Here is a 9,772-nt window from a genome sequence, read left to right as displayed (position 1 = left end):
AACAAAAGATGTGGCGTCTGTGCTGGAGACAGAGCAGGTCATCTATACATCAAAAGACCTGCTGCAGAGATTTAGTCAGGTCAGAAGACTGGCTATAAAATACTTTGAATCCAGGAATTGTCGGTGACTTCATTTTGGGTCACCCCCTATACTATCCTGATAATATAGGGCTGTAACTGTCTTTTGTATTTCTATCTTTGTAATAATAAACTCATTTAAGTTTGTAGCAAGAGATTGGTTTAGTGTATATCCATCCTAGTTCTGGATAAGGACCCATGGTTATGGGAACAGTTTTCAAGAGCCTAACAGAGGTACCCTGGAACAATTCTCCCCCAAATCATAACAGTTTGGTGCCCACATGCAGCTCTCTATCTTTGGAGCAAACGGCGGTTCTAGCTGATGGTGGTCTTATTACCACTGCACCCAAAAGGTATGTGCCTTCCTGGAGCAATAAAGAGTTTCCCCAGAATGACTGTTGGTCATCCGGTGTCTGGGAGGCAATTCTGGTTCATGGGGACCGACCCTCCTCAGCCAAGGAACTAGCCCATGGTCAAACCCTCTTCAGGAAGTAAGCCCTTTAAATAGCATAGGTCAGGCAAGAAGGGATTCCAGGCCCTCCTCAAGATTATGGGGGACCTGCGTTTTCCCACTATTGTCTTGTTAGGTTGAAATGAGTGCCCATCCATTCTGCCCCTATTAAATATGGGACACTCTTTTAACAAGCCCTACAAACAGTTAAATCTGAAAAAAATACCCATAATACATCTCAAGAAAAATCCAGCCAGCCAGCAAGTAGTCTCTGCTAGATAACATCCAGGCATGCCTGCTAGGTGAATGGCTGCACCCTGTAGGCATTACCAGGATTGCATTCATCTGGTAGATTACACAAGAAAGCCCTCCAGTATGCATAATAAAGTCCTCAGGGAAGGAAAAGCTCAGTAGGGAGCCACTCACAACCTGTCATCAGCCTGGGATTCTTATTCCCACCAAAGTTGTGGAATATTTTCAAGGAGGCAAATTAATAAGATTTTTCAGAACTGCAATATTTTCTTCTGAAGAACCTCATCCAGATAGGGTGGGGGATCCATGGGGGGAAAAGCTAGGAGGGACAGGGTTAAGAGTGGCAAAAACCCATGCCCATAATACACTCCTGGTGGACTGTGAGGCCACTCTCACCATGTCCGTGCACACAGGCACCCAGCTGGATGCCCCCGGCTGGGCCACTCAGTTTCATAGGTGTATAGGAAAGGAGGGAGACCTTCTGCTTACTCTCCAATCACACCCTCTCTCTCTCTTGGATGTGGTCTCAGAAATCCAAACTGGAAGCCAGAAAAATAAAGTTCATATTTTTTCTGCACTCAAGCCCAGCCACAGTAAAGCTGGGCCATCCTAGGTACCACACCAGCAGCCTGGGATCCTAAGGGTTTTAATGCCGCCAGATTAGCCTTCAATCTGCTCTACCTACTGGCCTCCTGTAAAAAATGGGGAGGGAGAGTTAAAGTTTGATCTGTCCATAAGCACTTTATGGGCAGAGCTAAAAAATACCACTAACCTCAACCAATAGTTTCTGGCATTCAGGTTATTCAGTTCTTTCCTGGTAGAAGGGAAGGCCATCCTCAGACAAATTTTTAACTCAGTCCACTACTGCAGGCTGCCAATTTAGTTTATAATAATAGGGACTTGAAAAGGGAGGGACAAAAGGACAAACGCTATAAAAGAATTCTGGCTGAGCGCTATTCCCACAAAAGCCTGAGCTCAAGTCTGTTTTAAGTATGGAGAACAAGGTCATCTCCGGAGTAAATACCCACAACCAGGAGCCAAAAAAGGCCCTGAAAGGTCCTGCTCATGGTGCAATGGGGACCATTTAAAGTCTGAGCACCCCCAGGTCCGGAGGGTCCTGGGGTCCCCAGAGCCAGGTTCTCAGTGATAAATTAGAGGGCCATTCCTCCAGGCTCCCACCACTCGAGTTAAGACTAAAGATTATGCAATCACGGTGAGATCTCAGACCAAGGCCAGATGTAAGGTGTTACCCTTTTCTCCAGGCCCAAGATCCAAACATTTAGCTAGGGTGAGGGGCATATCAGGCCAGCCCCTAAAGCATTTCTTTACTCAGTATTCAGCCTGCTTCTGGGGTGACCTCCAATTCTCCCCTTCTTAGTTATACTAGAGATTCTGGCTCCTCTGTTAAAAAGAAGATATAATCTTAGAAAACCAACTGTTCTTTTCTTTCTCTTTTGCTGGATGCACTAAAGTTACTGCTCAAAGCTTTTTTTTTTTTTTTAATTATCTTCAACCAATATTAGCTAAAATTTAAACTCCTAAAAAGCAGTTCAGACTGTCATAAAAATTAGACCTCTGTAAGGTGTGATTAAATACAATATACATTGATTTTAAAGTTCTTTTTCTTTGACAAAATTAATGTTTTAAGACACTAGTGATGCTTATCTAATGGCTTAGATTATCTGTGGTAATTTATAATACAGTTATTAAGTTATGTGATCAAATATAATATGCATTGTCTTTAGTTTTATTCCTTTTATAGCATTAATGTTTGGGTGCTAGTGATGTTTACCTAATGTCTTAACTTTCAATGGTAATCTGTAATTTAATTACTAACTTGGGAAAATGTAAAATGCAATGCCTTAAAATGCTCTTAACTTTATAAGGTTTTAAATAATTGGTAAGTCTTTTATATGGATTTTTAGCTGTTGGTATAAGAACAACATTGTAAAATGGTATTGTTTTGGGTTCAGCTTGTACATAAGAACAAAAGACTGATGTAAAAAGTGGGTGAGTGTAAAGTTTTTGGTAGATACAAAGAAAGAAAATTTTGTAACAAAAGAAAGCATTTTGTATAAAGTAAGGTTCATCCTAAGATTGTCCCAAATGGGGAAAAAAGGACCAGAATAAAAATCAGAGAGTTAAAGCAAGTCATAAAACATTTGTAGTATTTTTTTTTTGCATGTGATAAAGATGGCTTTATTAGTTAAAAGACAGTAGGTTTCTAGTAAGCCTATGGCTTATTTATTTCCAGGAGGAAAGTGCTAAAGTTTAACAACAGTGGAGCACTATGGATAGTAAGGGCAGGTGGTTTACTTCTGACAATAAAATCTGGATACCTCAAAGTCTGCAATGAAAAATACTTAAAACTCTCCATTGGATGCATCATTTGGGGAGAGATGGTTCTTTAAGACTGGCTTCAATATTGTTTACTGGAGAACAGTTACAGGAGACTATGAGTGGTATCATAAAAGGATGTGAAATTTGCCTCAGAATTAATCCCCAAAATAGCTTGTTAAGTCCACCAGGTGGGCGATCTAGAGGCACATATCCAGGGGAAGATTGGCAGATTGATTTCACTCATATGAATGGTGGAAAAAGGCACCAGGTAATGTTAGTGCTGGTCGATACTTTTACGGGATGAGTAGAAGCTTTTGCTTATAGATCAGAAAAGGCCCAGGAAGTCATAATAGTACTACTCCAAGAAATTATTCTCCACTTTGGAGTTCCCTGCTCATTATAGAGTGACAATGGACCAGTGTTGAAATTGGAAGTCATCTAAGGTATCACCCAGGTTCTGGGGGTAGATTTCAACTTACAGTGTGCCTGGAATCCCCAGTCCTTGGGAAAAATAGAAAGGGCAAAAGGGATTTTAAAATGACACCTTCTCAAATTAACCCTGGAGGTGCAAGCCCCCTGTTGGCAATTACTCCCAGTGGCCCTGATAAAAATTCTCAATATTCCTGGTCAATTAAATCTCACTCCCTTTGAAAAGTTGTATGGGAGATCTTTTCTGACTTGGGACATAGTCCTGGATATAGAATCTCAAGTATTAACAGACAGTGTTATCCAATTGGCAGCGTATCAAGTTTTAAATAAACTCCAAACAATGCCAGAGGGAAAGTGGGAATCTTTGTTTTATCCGGATGACCTGGTACTAATCAAATCCATAGAAAAAAAGAAAACCCCTGGATAGGCCCATATCCTGTTATTATTTCTACCCCCACTGCTATTAAGGTACCTGGCACTGATTCATGGATAAATCATATTAGAATTAAAAAGTGGATAGCAGAAGACCTGTCACCTGCTCCAGCTTTGACCTCTGAAGCTCCAGATATCACCCCAAAATATTCCTATGAGCCACTAGAGGGACTCAGACTTCATTTTAAGAAGACACCTCCCCATAAGTAGTCACAATTAAGTGGGACAATTTAGTATGGCTCTTTCCCCACAGGAATTCCATAGGTTTTTCCTGGGTGTTACCCACGAGCTCACTTTGTTTCCTCATAGCCCCCTAAATACTACTGAACAACTCTTACAGGTGCTCCATGAGGAGTGGCTCCAGGAAACTTTCCAGGATTATACAGGCACTCTAATTTGTATCTTTTCACTCTTCCTGATTATACTCATTTTTCTTAATTAATTAAACAATGAGGCTGTTTATTTTAGGCCTTTTCCCAATTGTTATATATTCATTCGCTGAAGGATGCTATCTTACGGCCTCCAGCTACAGCAGTGACACAGCAGTGATAGGAGATTCTTTAATTTTACAGTGTTGGACAAGTTGAAGTCTCTCCATAGGACCCATAATATGGGTAAAGATTCAAAAACAATACTTTCTTATACTGCCCACCAGTCTAATTTAAAAATTTAACAGATAAGTCAAAGCCTTCTATTCCAATTTCTCTATTATTCTGCCTCAAGCCACTCTACTATATACTGGCATCTATAGGTGCATTGAAATTTAAAAATAGTACCCTAATGATATAACATATAAAGAACCATGTAAAATCTTTATTCAAATTATTCCAAAGACTATTTCAGATCTCCACAGTATGAATTTCTGGATTCACATGGTGCAAAATATACTAAATACATCCCACTTTTGTATTTTTAAGCCTAAGTCAGCAAAACAGGGTTTAACTTCTCATTTAATTGGTTTAGGTCTAACAGAACAGGATATCAAAAGACAAACAAACCTTAATCTAACATCCTTTTTAGGTTTTCATGGTTATAATTCTCATAGAAAAGTTCAAACAATGGTAGACTCCATTCCAACCTCGATAATTGTCCCTGGAGACTGTTTACATGTGGGACCTGTGCCATGTAATCTCAAATACAATCATACTACAGACAGTCTGGTCCCAGCATCGGACTTACATCTGCCCTTAAGCTGGTCAGTTTTCTGTTTTAATTTTTCTTATTCTATCATTCCTGCAGGCTTCCAAAGTGGCTGTTATGTTGGCAAACTCAGGATGATTTTACCTACTCCACCATTATCCCCCCATTTACAAGTTACTCATTCCCTTCCTTCTTTACCTCCTGATTGTAATGATAATTTACATCTTTGGCCCTCAGGTGTTGTTGCAGGATTATCTGTCACTTCACTAGCCATCCCTCAATTAATGTTAGGTGTTAGGTGCCTATATGTGAATTAATCAACTTGCCTGTTTATTCACTAAGACAGTTAATGATTCAGCCTTAGCTTTGGCAGCTATCAATAGAGAACTTGGTAAAGTATGCCAAGCCACTCTGGAAAATAGAGCAATAACTGATTATTTGCTCTTGCTCCAACATCTGGGGTGTCAAGAATTCCCTGGAATGTGTTGTTTAACATCACTGATAAATCAAAAAAGGTAACCAATTTAATGTCAGATGTGTAAAAACAATTAAAACATATTCAGCAATATGAATTTTTTTGGAGATGGTTCATCATGGATGGCATGGCTCCTGCCCTTTTTAATTCCCTTTATTCTTCTCTTTTTCATTTTGCTTTTTGAGCCATGCCTGCTAAGCTGTATTTTGAATTTTGTTTCTCGTAGGCTTGAAGCTTCAAACTTCAGATGGTGTTACAAATGGAACCAAAGATGAACATTTATGAAAGCCCTTTGGACTGCCATAAAGACTTAAGACACTCATCTGACTCTCTCAATGCCAAGCTGCATTCATGTATCTTAAAATCAGGCCCTCTTATGTCATCCCTGTTCAGCTTGAAGAAGTTAAGACTGAGTCGGCATCCTTAATTTTTTTTGGCTATAGGTGACACACATAGTAAAAATGGGGGGGAGGGATTGATGAGGATTGAATTTATGTTAATTGTTAATAAGAATTTTAAAACTCAAACTATGTTTCCTATGTTTATCTTTGGCCTGACAGGTGTCAGGAAGTTACTAGAAAGAGTGGGGAATGTACCAGTATTGGGAAGGGCTTCAAAATGTATTAATGTACCAGTATTGGGAAATATTTTCAATTTTCAAAATATATCTTGAGAAAAAAAGGCCAGGTGATTCAAGGAAAGGGCTGCAGATTTCCAAGCACCAAGGGTAATTAGCGAGAGACTAGGAGGAGAGCAAAAGCCTAGGGCATTTTTACATTTCTAAGAGAGACAAACTTCCTCAAGGATGTAGGGGATTCCCAGACTCCAGATAAGCAACTTAACACATTTTGGAGTGTAACAAGAGGTGTGTGTGCCTGTGCTGGAGACAGAGCAGGTCATCTATACTTTAAAAGACCTGCCAGGGAGATGTAGTCAGGTCAGAAAACTGGCTATAAAATACTCTGTATCCAGGAATTGTTGGTGACTTCATTTCAGGCCACCCCCTATACTATGCCAACATAGTATAGAGCTTTAACTGTCTTCTGTATTTCTATCTTTGAAATAATAAACTTGTTAAAGAGTGTAGCAAGATTTTGGGCTAGTGTATATCTATCCTAGTTCTGGACAAGGACCCGGGGTTATGGGAACAGATTTTGAGAGCCTAATAGAGGTACCCAGGAATGGTTCACCCAAAAACTATAACAGGCTGGGCGTAGTAGTGCTCGCTTGTAATCCCCGTGCTTGGGAGGTGGAGACAGGAGTATGGCGCAGACTCAGAGCCAGCCTTGCTGGCTTAAAAGACCCTGTTTCCAAATAAAAATATAAAAAATAGCCGGGTGTGGTGGCGCACACTTGTAATCCCCACACTTGGGAGGCAGAGACAGGAGGATCGCGCAGGTTTGAAGCCAGCCGCGCTGGCTTAGGAGACCCTGTTTCCAAATAAAAAAAATGTAAAAATAGGTCTGGGAGTGTAGCCCGGAGGTAGAAGGGATTCCAGGAACCCCAGTACCACCAAAAAAAGAAAAAGAAAAAAAATATAAAAAATAGGTGTCTGGGAGTGTAACCCAGAGGTAGTAGGGTTTCCAGGAACCCCAATACCACCACCAAAAAAAAAAAAAAAAAAAAAACCAAACAAACATAACAGTAAGCAAATTGCCTTGATAGAAAAATAATATGTAAATTCTATATATGTAATAGTAATTATACTCTTGCATAATATTCTATTCATTTTACTCATATATTTATGTATTCATCTCAATATATTAAACTGTTACAATATATAAACACTCTCTATATACAGGATAAAAATTTATTCCTGATAGATATGGCATTTATTTATAATATGTAAAAGGTATTAAAGAGGCCTAACTAGAAGTATATAAAATCAACTTCTTTTGATGGAGTTATATACAAACTGTGAACATTCAGACATGTGACAAGGAAAAAATTCACCTTTCAAAAATATTCATTTCTTGGCCTGGAGTTGTGGCGCATGCTTGTAATCCCCGCGCTTGGGAGGCAGAGACAGGAGGATCGCGCAGGTTCGAAGCCAGCCGCGCACGCTGGTTTAGGAGACACTGTTTCTAAATAAAAATATAAAATAGGTCTGGGAATGTAGCCCGGAGGTAGAAGGGCTTCCAGGAACCCCAGTACCACCACCAAAAACAACAACAACAAAAAAATCATTTCTTGTTCTATAATGTCTTGGCTTTAGGTAAAGTATCTAAGAGTATTGTATCCTTATTAATCTGTACCACAGAGACAGTGATTGAATCCATTCAAGTTGGTATTGCAGCATTTAATTAAGGCAAACATCAAAAAAAAACTTCAAGAAAAATTAATAAGAACATTCTGCAATATTGATTTTTTGTTTGGAAGCCCTTCTACCTCCAGGCTACATTCCCAGACCTATTTTATATTTTTATTTAGAAACAGGGTCTCCTAAGCCAGGGCGCGCGGCTGGCTTCAAACCTACGCGAAACCTCCTGTCTCCGCTTCCCAAGAGCGGGGATTACAAGTGTGCGCCACCACGCCCAGATTTGCAATATTGATTTTAATAATATATCTCACATGGTAGATTCAGCATATACAAAACAGTATTCAGGTCATTTTGTTTTAATATAAGCAGGTTTTTAAAACATAATTAAGTTCCAAATATTGTTTGGGGCATCGCTATATAAGCTTTTTATGGATGTCCTATATTTTATCTGTCATGAGTACCCCATGGTATCTGAATCAGTTAAGCTGAAAGGATTATATACTACCTGGGTCTGCCTTAAAAATCCAAGTGGCTTTTTTTTTTTAAACTTTTTGTATTTCCTTTGGTCCAAGTCACTAATCCACTTAGAGAAGAATAATGGTAGTGCCTAGACTTTTCATGCCCCACAAATAAATCCAGAAAACTTCTAACAATCATAACAATTATGAGCTAAGAACTGATGTTAACATGAATAATTCCCATGGCCAAAGTGAAATAATTTATCTCTTACAACCTAAAAAGAAAGTGGATTTTTTTTACCACATGATTCTCAGGATAGGTATAACAACCATCAGGGTACATCTAAGAAATGAGTGAGTTACCATTTCAAGAAAATTTAAGGAGTAAGTAAGCATTCCTACATTTTGTAGATCTTTACAATCATCAAAGACCTAGTGAGATGTTTCTTTAAAGACCTGAAATTTTTTATGACCATTCCTAATATGCTAATTCTTATGTTTTCAAGAGGAAGAGAAGTTAATATCTCGTTTCTATACATAATATATAGACCAGGAGTGTTAATATTACCCCCTAAATGAAAGGGTGATTTCTAACTTTCAGAATTCAGAAAGTGAGGAATAACAACAAAGACACAGTTTGACAATATCTCCTACGTGGGCTTTTGGAAATCTGGTAGTCCTTATGGTTGGTTCTCAGTGTAGATTTAATAATTGAGTTTAATCCTGATTTTTAGAGAGACCTTGCACCCTATATCGTTTCTGCACATATTCATCCAGTTGGTATATTTGCACCATTGAATGGTGTATAAAGGGCTTGAAAGGTATGTAGGGTAGAGGTTCAGGAACAGGAACAATCATTTCATTTCTCTAAAAGGTTTCTTTGGAAAGTGTAATAGAATGGTGAATAAACCATGATCAGAATTGTGTCACAGGAGATGAAAAATTTAATGGCCATAAAAAGTTAAAGCCTATAAACATCATTTTAAGAACTGATCCAGGATATTTTTAATTGAACGGATTGCGAAATTATGGGAAATATATACAATGAAATTCTAGTCAGCTATAAAGAAGAACAGGATTATGTCATTCACAAGAAGATGAAAAAATGTGGAGAACATTATGTTAAGTGAGATCAGCCAAGCACAAAAAGAGAAGGGACATATGTTTTCTCTAATATGCCCAAAATACAGACTATTAGAAATACCAGAGGGATTCCAGATAATGGAGAGGAAGCCTCAGCAAAGCTAAAATGAAAGGATACAAAGAAGGCTGAGGTTGATTAATGGAGGAGCTACATTCAAATATGTGTAAAAGTATGAATGTAGCATGGTCAACCTGGACACTCATTGTTGGGAGGGGGAAAGGAAGAGTGTGGGGGGAGAGGGCACCAAGCACAGTCTGAATGTATGCCATTTTCACATAAAAATAAAAAAAAATTAATTTTAAAATAAAATGGTA

General features: G+C 38.7%; 1 pseudogene across 1 annotated transcript in view; it reads left to right on the top strand.

Annotated features, from left to right (window-relative positions):
* The first annotated feature begins 275 nt into the window (after positions 1–275).
* Positions 276–9,772, top strand: part of LOC308258874 (peptidyl-prolyl cis-trans isomerase FKBP3-like) — a 98,562-nt pseudogene continuing 89,065 nt past the window's right edge. Inside the window, exons 1-2 of the transcript in view lie at positions 276–568; positions 3,292–3,388. The product of the transcript in view is annotated as a peptidyl-prolyl cis-trans isomerase FKBP3-like (transcript). The remainder of the gene's footprint in view (positions 569–3,291; positions 3,389–9,772) is intronic.

The sequence above is a fragment of the Muscardinus avellanarius genome (genome assembly GCF_963383645.1).
Source record: "Muscardinus avellanarius genome assembly, chromosome: 2".
Classification (NCBI taxonomy): domain Eukaryota; kingdom Metazoa; phylum Chordata; class Mammalia; order Rodentia; family Gliridae; genus Muscardinus; species Muscardinus avellanarius.
The sequence above is the reverse complement of the archived record's forward strand: the minus strand, read 5'-3'. Positions and strand labels throughout refer to the sequence as shown.